Source organism: Nelumbo lutea, chromosome 3, assembly GCF_056320005.1.
Source record: "Nelumbo lutea isolate HS-2025 chromosome 3, American lotus-T2T, whole genome shotgun sequence".
Taxonomy (NCBI): Eukaryota; Viridiplantae; Streptophyta; class Magnoliopsida; order Proteales; family Nelumbonaceae; genus Nelumbo; species Nelumbo lutea.
The window spans coordinates 50190296-50200625 of NC_142686.1; positions in this window are offsets into that span (position 1 = coordinate 50190296).

Genomic DNA, 10330 nt, shown 5'->3' on the forward strand with positions numbered 1-10330 from the left:
TGTGTTCTTTGTTCGACCTCTCGGCCTTCCGCTTGTTGTTCTCTCTCCTTTTTCTATCAGGCTTCTCATCCTCGTCTCTGAGCTACACCTAGGCCTCTTCAACGTTGATATACTTTTGTGTGTGGCTCATTAGTGCGACCAACGTTTGAGGAGGATTCTTGGATATGGAGAAGTTGAATGGGGAAGGGCAGAGTCCGTGTTGTATGGTTGTCACCACAAATGATTGATTTAAGTCCCTGATTTGAAGTGCTTCTTTGTTGAACCTCGCCAGGTAATCTCTAAGGGACTCTGCCTTTCTCAATCGAAGCTACATAAGGTTGGTTGAGGTTTTCCAATGCTTCTGACTACCTGTGAATTGTGCCAGGAATTGTGTCTCCAGTTGGGCCCATGATGCTATAGACCTCAGCGGCAAGGAGGAGTACCTTGCCAAGGCTGGGCCTTGCAGTGTGGTTACAAGGGCTTTGCACATCAATCCCTCTGAAGCACCATGTAGCATCATCTGGGCTTTGAGCGTCGCGACATGGTCGAAAGGGTCGGAGTTCCCGTCGTACTTGTCTAATTGGGGGGCTCGCCATCCGACAGGGGGTGTCTCGTCCACTATGTCCTGGATGAAGGGTGGCTCTTTGGTGATATGCGCGGTGGCCTGCACAGGTTGGTCTACTACGGGAATTATGCTCTTATGGGCGAAAGTGTGCTCTAACTCTTCCAGACATTGTCAGAGCTTTTTAATTTCGACATCTCTATTGCTTGGGGCTGTAGTGTGTATGGCCTCCATTTTTTGTCGTGTGGAGTGATCCTTGATCGAGCTTGACTCGACAACTGAGACTACGAAGGGCGGCATCCTTTTGTCAAGCCTTTCTTTGGCGGGGATGCGTGCTGACTAGTGTGTCTGGCTATGATAGTCCTGTCCATGGGAACGGGCGGTGGCGGCGGGCCTTCGGGTTGTGTCTTACCTCATACGCTCAGACTGCTCTCCCCTTATGTCTGATCGACGTGCTTTGGGGTCCTCGGTCTGAGGGTCGTCCTTCATGCGCGTCGGGGTGTGAGGGGGGACAACCCTGTTGGGTGGTGTGACAGACCCTAGTGTTTGCATGAATTCGAAGATCTTATCAACATTTTCCTGCATGGCTCGGAATTGTGCTAGATCTACTACGGCGAAGGTTGTGTGGCTTCTTGGTTTTTCCGAGACAGGGAATGGCCAGTTGATCGTTCAGATTGTATTTTAGGCAGCTTAATTGCTTTCTTAGTTGCATGGCGAGGAATGAGATTTTTGGGAAAGGCTTTTTGTATCGTTCCCACAGACGGTGCCAATCTGATGATGCTTAATCCGAGGTAGTGCATGAACCGAGGATGACAATCAGATAGTCCTCGCTAGCAGGTCGGGGCCGAGCTTCAAGGGCAAGGCTGCGCTTCAAGATCTGCGATCAAGGAAGAAGTCAAAGGCCCGAGGAATTACCCCCGGGTAAATACTCCGACGCTCAACTCAGTAAGAGGTGGTGGATGGCCGGGCCGAGCTATAAGGATGCTGGTCCGGGCTAATTAGCAGCGTGGGTATTCGAAGTCAAAAGTCCCTTACCTTGAGCATGGAGTATCTTTCTATAGCCAGAGGGTCTGTATCCTGATCGGAGTAGGTTTCCAGGGAAATCAGGGCAGAGTTCCTTGCCGAGGTTACAGGAATAGAGTCCTACTCCTCGGTAGAGTTGTCTTCCCATCCCTATTCGTTAGGCAGGCTTATCTGTGAGGGGCATAGCTGACGTGGTCGGCGGAATCATGGCAATGCCGTAGCCCGATCGGACTATGCCGACATGGCCGAGCTGTGACAGATGGCCAGGAGCCTCATGGCCAATTCAGCCATGTCCCCAACACTATGTAAAAACAAAACTCCGAAAAAATGACTACAATTCTACGAAGACTCTTCCCCTGTTTAGAGAGAGAAATTGGTTTTTTTCCACTACGTCACAAGCTTTGTACTGCCTGTTCTCACAACTTTAAAAAATAATAATAATTCTATGACTAGCAACAACTTTGTGCTGAGTTTTTATTTCATGCTTTGACAACAGACCCACATTCTGTGTTCAACCTCATTTCTTCGTATTTGCTTTTTTTTCATGCTTCGAAATCTATCAGACTGAGAAATTGTGTTTTTACTTTATGCTTCAAGAACTAACTAACCAAGAAACCGATGTTAACTTCATATCTGTGTTAATCCCATCTCTTATTCTCTTCTAGATTTTCATTTGAAGCTTCTCCTCATGTCCGATATTGACTGAGAGTTTTTCAGATTTGCAAGGGAGATACAGAAATAGGAGTTCAACCCCACTTCTTAAGACTAAAAAAATGTTAAACTCAATGCTCCAATGATTAATCTATTGTAGCTCATTTCATTGATTATATGATAAAAAACGGCTTTAAAAAGGTTTACCAATTAGTAATGACTCCTTTCCACATCCAAATGATTATATGGAGTGAACACTGTAGACTCCATAGTTGCCATTCGGGTTAAGAAGAAGGGATTATCAGGTATTTAGGTTGGATTTGTTAGGAACTCCCTACCAAACCGCCCCATATAACTTAAATTATGTTAGTCCTCTCCTGTTGGACTACGTGCATTAACTCACTTCATCCGGCTACTTAAATTTGAAACCAATTATTGATTCCTTTGGTTACCAATTAATGGGTATTTATTAATTAACAATAACTAATGGATATTTAATTATAAGGATAATTGTCCAAAACCAACCCTCACAAACTTTTTATGAATTCTTTTAAATTCATCGTAACTTTTTAAAACGTCCAAAATTCATTATATCACCGAGATAACAATAACTTGACTAGCGGGCATTGTTAATTTAATATTTTACCCTTTATTATATTCGGTCCATTTTACAATATACAACGTTATTCACTACTTCTCTGTCTTACCTGATCGTCGGAGTTTTAGACACAGGTGATACCTTCGGCACAACAATCAGAGGGGCCACTAGATTCAAGCCACGACAGCGTCAGAACCGAAGTCAGCGGCAGCCGGAGTGGGCCAGCACTCGCCCTGGCACTCTCCGATGTCATACCTCTTTGGGGGTTTGGCAATGAGAGCAATGCAAAGAACAGGGACGAGAAGAAGGTGAGAGGGATGCCGTACCTCTTTGGTGATGAGGAGGATGCAGAGGGACGAGAAGGCAGTGTGAGGGATGCAGAGGGATGCAGTACCTCTTTTGCTTTACTAATCCTCGCCTGTTCCTATTGGAAGCTCTCTTGGCAGTTAGAATGGGGGGAGAAGGCAGTGAGAGGAATGCAGAGAACGGAGACGAGAAGGTAGGTGAAGCCATCAAAATTCCAATTTTTTGTAAGATTCTAGGTTTTAAAAACTACTAAAAATAGAGACCTGTATGTTCATTTAACTGCAGTTGCAGTTACAGTCACCGCAACACAGTAAAGTGAAACCCAATAAACCAACCAATGCAGTTGTAGTCACTGCAAAATGAAACCCAGTAAAAAAGAAAGGTAGACATCTCTCTGTATACACCCCGTGACCCATCGACCCATTCATTTAACTCATACTGTTAGAGTATCTCAATAGTTATGATAGACTTGTAACTGGGATGGGTATCTCTGATAGCTATCCTAGATAACTGATCATGGTTATTGATCACCTTATCTCATTATCATGTAATTTCCTAGATAAACTCTAACTCTGTAATTGTTATCTTCTGTAGATAGTTATTCTCTTGTAACTTCTCTACTTAAATGATTCAAGAGACCAGTCATCACTGACTGAGTTATTCCATTCTCATTGTTTTTTTAGTATTGCTCTTATATGGTATCAGAGCCATTTTGACAAACGTCATGGCTTCAGAAACAAGCAACATTGCTCATGCCATCTAGAAATAAATGCGGCCCAGATCAATAGATGATCGAACCATTATGGCGGTCTCCTTTTCTAGTTTTATGAATGTAGTATTAGTAAAACTGGATCGTACTTACTTCCTGCTTTGGAGCTCTCAAACTATACCAGCTCTCAAAGGGCATCGTTTATACGGCTATGTGGACGGATCTTTTCCTTGTCCTCCATCTTCTTGGAAGATGGTAGTAGTCAAGGATCCAGCCACAACAACCCAAATCATGCAGCATGAGTCAAACAAGACCAGTTGATCATATGCTGGTTATTATCTTCATTAACAGAGCCAGTTCTGGCCCAAATAGTTGGTTGTAAGACATCCAGAGAGGTATGGGGTTGACTTCATGTTCTATTTTCATCTACCAGTAAAATTTGAATCCATGATTGGAAATTAGAATTAGCTTATCTAAAAAAGGATACTCTAACTGTCACTAATTATGTTCAGAAAATTAAAAGTTTATCTGATGCTTTAGCTGCTTCTGAACAGTTTCTCATTGATGTTGATCAAATTCATTATCTTCTTGGTGTTTTACCTGTTGAATATGATACATTTGTGCTCTCTATGACTACTAGACTAAATAGTCTTTCTTTTGTTGAAATTCAAAGTCTGTTACTTACCTTCAATCACAATCAAATTCGAAGTCTATATTGGATTCTCCTTCTGCTAATTTGGACAATAAGAAGAAAACCTTCAATCACAATCAGTTATCTTCTTATAAGCCTCGACAATTTAATAATGATGGTGGTTTTGACAACTCCAAGAAAACTTCATATAATAACAATAACCACAGCAAATCCAATTCCAAGAACACCACTGTGGTTTGTCAACTTTGTGGGTATCCTGGCCATACAGCAGCTACTTGCCGCCGTTATCTGGAACTCACTGCCAATAAGCCTACCAAGCAAGCTCATACAGCCTCATCTTCACAATCTACTCGTGACGAAAATCGGTATCCTGATTCTAGAGAAACCAATCATATGACTTCAGATCTTGGGAATCTCTCTCTTCATGATGAATATCATGGAACTGATCATATCCTAGTCGGCAATGGTACAGGTCTAGACATTTCTCATATTGGCTGTTCTATTTTGAATACTGATTTTATGTCCATTTTCTTGAAAAATATTCTCAAAGAGTTCCTAATATATCTAAGAATTTACTCTCTATCAGCTAGTTTTGTAAGGATAATAATGCAACTTTTATTTTTGATGCTACTGGCTTCTCTGTTAAGAACAAAGCGACTGGGAAAACTCTCCTCCAAGGGCCGATTAAGGGAGGGATCTATCAGCTAAAGGCAAATTGCACATTTGCAGCTCCATCGACGTTCATTGGTGAGAAAGCATCGTTTTCAGTATGGCATCAACAGCTAAGACATCCCAGCAAGCGAATAGCTGCCAACATCTTATCTTCATTTCAACTTCCAATTTCAAATAAAGACATCTCTTTTTGTCCATCATGTCCACTAGGCAAGAGTCATACATTGCCATTTTCTAGTAGTACTTTTGTTGCAAAGTATCCATTAGAACTTTTATTTTCTGATGTTTGGGGCGCCTGTCTCTACAAGACATGGTTTTCGCTATTATTTGATTTTTGTTGATGCTTACAACAAGTATATATGGATTTTTACTATGATGTCTAAAACTCAGGTTGTCTCTATTTTTGTTGTTTTTAAAACGAATGTGGAGAATTTATTGAACATCTCTATCAGAACTTTGCAAACAGATGGAGGTACAGAATACAAACCACTTCTCCCTATTCTCTATGATTCGAGCATCGCCCATAATCTCTCATGCCCTCATATTCATGAAAAAATGGGGTTGTAGAACGAATGCCATATTGTTGAAATGAGACTCACCCTCCTAGCTATGGCTTCAATGCCCAACATTACTGGAAAGATGCCTTTGAGACTGCAGCTTTTTTAATTAACCAGTTCTCTTCTCCAATACTGGACATGAATTCTCCCTTAGAGTGTCTCTTTGGCACTAAACCTAATTACACTATGTTGCGCACTTTCGGATGTGCTTGCTATCCAAACCTCAGACCCTATAATCGTTCTAAGTTGTTCTATCGATCCAAGCGTTGTTTATTTCTAGGTTACAGTTTACATTGCAAAGGGTACAAATGCTTAGACTTAACATCTAGACGTCTATATATTTTCCGTAATGTGGTTTTTTATGAACATACCTTCCCATGCACTTCTGGCAGCTCAACTCCACCTCCCAAATCGTCCACCGACACTGTGGTTGGCCCTCCTATCATTACATACCTATGCACCTATCCTCAAACCATTCCCATACCCCTAGACTCCACCTCCCCTAGCCCACCTATTATATCTGCTGGTGTTAGTTCTGTCGAATCGCTACCATCATCATCAACCCCTCAGATATGCCCTCTTGCTCTACTGCGACCCCACTTAATGCTCACCCCATGATGACACGGAGCAAGAGTGACATTCGTAAGCCAAACCCTCGGTATGCTTTGGAAGCCTTTGTTAGCCCCGACGTTGAACCCTCTTACTACACTATTGCCATGAAAGATTCCTATTGGGTACTCGCCATGGAAGTTGAGTACAAAGCATTGTTACGCAATGATACCTAGGATCTTGTACCTCCACCTCCTCATAAGAACATTGTGTGAAATAGATGGATTTATAAGATTAAGAGACGTCCAAATGGGTCCATTGAAAGATACAGGGCATGATTGGTGGCGCAAGGGTTTACTCAACAAGCCGGTATTGACTTTGCTAAGACTTTTAGTTTGGTGGTTAAATCAACCACTATTCGGTTAATAATATCTCTCACAATTCACTATGGCTAGAATCTTAGACAATTTGATGTGAGCAATGCCTTCCTTCATGGCTATCTCAGTGAAGAAGTATTTATGAAACAACCTATGGGTTTCGTTGATCCAACATGGCCGCATTTTATATGTCGTCTTAAGCGTTCCCTTTATGATTTGAAACAAGCCCCGCGGGCCTGGTTAATTTGATTAAGGGATCATTGGTTTCGCCTTGGTTTTCTGGAATCCTGAGCAGATAATTCTTTATTCATACGGCAAACTGGCATTGATGTCATTTTTCTTCTTGTATTTGTGGATGACTTATTGATCATTGGCTCCTCTACTTCCGCACTTACTCAGCTCATCTCTCAGCTCTCTACCACCTTTGCTCTTTGAGATCTTGAGGAAGATCATTACTTTTTGGGTTTGGAACTGCATCAGAGTTCAGATGGGGTGCACCTATCCCAACGTAGATATATTCATGATCTTCTCGACAGGACCAAGATGCATGAGGCTAAACCCGTTCATACACCGATGGTGGCATCTACCAGACTTGATGTGAGCAATGGTTCTCCTCTTCCAGATGCCACCGAATATTGCAGTGTGGTGGGGGCACTACAATATGTTACCCTTACTTAGCCAGACATCAACTTCTCAGTTAACAAAGTTTGTCAGTTTATGAAAGAACTCACTGCTATTCATTGGAGTGCAGTCAACCGGATCCTTCGTTATCTCAAGTCCACAATTGATCACGTCATTACTTTTCGTGCTTCTCCAGAATTGGCTCTCGAAGCATTTTATGATACTGATTGGGCTAGTTGCCCTGTTGATCGTCGCTCTCAAGGTGGTTTTTGTGTTTACCTGGGTAGTAATCTGATTTCATGAAGCTCTCGTAAACGGTCTACGGTTCCTCGCTCCATCACAAAATTAGAATATTGTAATCTTGCATCTACTGCCACTGAAATTCTTTGGCTCTAGTTGTTACTCATGAAGCTTGGATTGAAGCTCCCTTGCCCACCCATCATCTGGTGCGACAATTTGAGTGCCAAGTTTCTCTCCTCCAATCCTGTCCACCATTCTCGCACCAAGCACATAGAATTGGATGTTCACTTTATAAGGGAAAAAGTTGCATCCAACCATTTGCTGATCAATCGCATTCCCAGCCATGATCAGATTGCAGATATTCTTACTAAACCGCTGCCTTCAACACTATTTCATGAGCTTACAACCAAACTTACCGTCTCAAAGAGACCGCTAAGCCTGTGGGAGGATGTTAGAGTATCTCAATAGTTATGATAGACTTGTAACTGGGATGGGTATCTCTGATAGTTATCCTAGATAAGTAATCATGGTTATCTAGGATAGCTACAAGTGGTCACCTTATTTCATTATCATGTAATTTCCTAGATAAACTCTAACTTTTTAATTGTTATCTTCTGTACATAGTTATCCTCTTGTAACTTCTTTATTTAAATGATTCAAGAGACCGGTCATCACTAACTGGTTTTTTTTTAGTATTGCTCTTATACATACCAATGGTCTAGAGAAACGTATGGACATTATCGTCCGAATCTAAAGCAAATCAATAGAAGAATTCTGGTGGAAGTTTTTGAGTTACAAACAAAAAACCTTTCCCCCGACATCATCTCTTCTAATGGATTTGCTCTTGCTTCTAGCCTGAGAGAAGAAAATCAACCAGAATAATACATTAATTGAATGCACTTAGAGGTGTAAATCAGTCAGGCCGCTCACGGTCTGACACAGCCCGGTACGAATTTGGATTGGCCCGACACAATGATCTGCGGGCTGTGCCACGGCCCAACACGACCCATGTATATATTTTATATATGTTTATATAATATTATATAAATTATAATTATATAATAATATATAGTATATAATATATTAATAAAATAAATAATTTGCTAATGTTATTATACTAAGTTATTTAATTATTGTATATATAAGCAATTGTATATACAAAATTCATATAAAATTAAAATTTTAAGTTTTTTGTCAAACTTTTTAAATAAATAGCTTTAGCCCAAAGCATGACTCGACCTGGCCCAAAGCTCGACCTATGGGCCCGCACGGGCCTGGTTTGTGGGTCATGCCAAGCCAACCCCCAAATTTTTCACTAGGGAGTGTGGCACAGCACGAAATGGCCCGTGCAGATAGACCACTTTACACCTCTAAATGTGCTCAACTGTCAACTACCCTCCTTCCTCTACTCATTTCTCTGCATATATCACGAAAGGCATGCTCACTAACGTACTATCGCGTCACGAAGCAACTCCTCTCATTCTGGTGGGTCAAAAGGGCTTAATGCTAGAGTTCAAAAGGGCTTCGTAGTGAAACAAGCTGGTGGTGCAGGCATGATTTTAGTGAAGTCATATACGAGCTTCACACCATTTAGGGGCAGTTTAGTCATGAAACATGCATTTAGGTTAATGTGGACAACTTGGGTCATTGAACTTTAATGGTGTTCTAACGGATGATGAGTTTTAGAAAATAAAATTTCACTAACATGGTGAGTTTTGGACGTTTTGAAAAGTTACGATGAGTTTAAGAGAAATCATAAAAAGTGATGGTGGGTTTTGGACAATTACCTTTTAATTAATTACTAATCACATTAATAACAATTTCTAATGTACATTAATTAACTATGCTAATTATTACATTAATTAACAATAACTTAAGTCAATTACTTGCGCTAATTGGTTTAAATTTTTTCTAATGTACTCTTTAATTAATCAACAATACTTAATAGTAATTAATTTTTCCAATTAACATTAATTAATCCAGTTATTTAAATTAATTCAATATTCATTTTTTTTCAAAATCAATATTATATCATATTATATTATTAATAATAGTAAATAATTGAGTAAATTAATAAACAAATAATAACAATCAAGAATTAATGAAAATTATCAGTAAAAAAATTAATAGTAAACACTTACTAACATTTACCAATGAATGATTATTGGTAAATAATATTAATTACTGAAATAATTTCCATTACTTAATTACTGAAATAATTTTCAATAAATCATTACTAAAAGTTATTGATAATTATAAGTAAATAATCAATTGCTATACTTACTGAGATAATTATTAGGAAATAATAACTTAAAATTAGTAAATAAGTACTTAAAATTTTCAAATAACTAGTGAAAATTTGTGGAAATTTTGTGAAAAATAGTGATAATTAGTCAAAATTAGCAATGTTTTAAAAGTCGACTCAAAACCAGAACCGCTTTGGCCATCGGAACCCCATCCCAAATTAAAAATTTAAATAATTAAAATAAAAATGGCTAAAAACCATTGTCCAGGTTGAATGGGTCGACTCAACCACTCAGCCCAGCGGATCTCTAACCAAGTTAATAGTCTTTGGCCAAAGAATGGGTTAATGATGAAACGGAAATCGGTTGCCTAGACAATTCCCGGGCCGAATAGTTCGACCATCCGAGTCAATGCATGTTTGAAAGCACTAAATATTAGTGATAGTTAATGAATAATTAGTGAAAATAAGCAACATTAAAAAATTACTAATAATTTACCAGTAAATATGAATTGGCAATAATTAGTTCTAGATAGACAGTTCCCTCTTTCCCTCTCTCTTACCCATTCTACTTCTAATTTTTAGGGTTTAT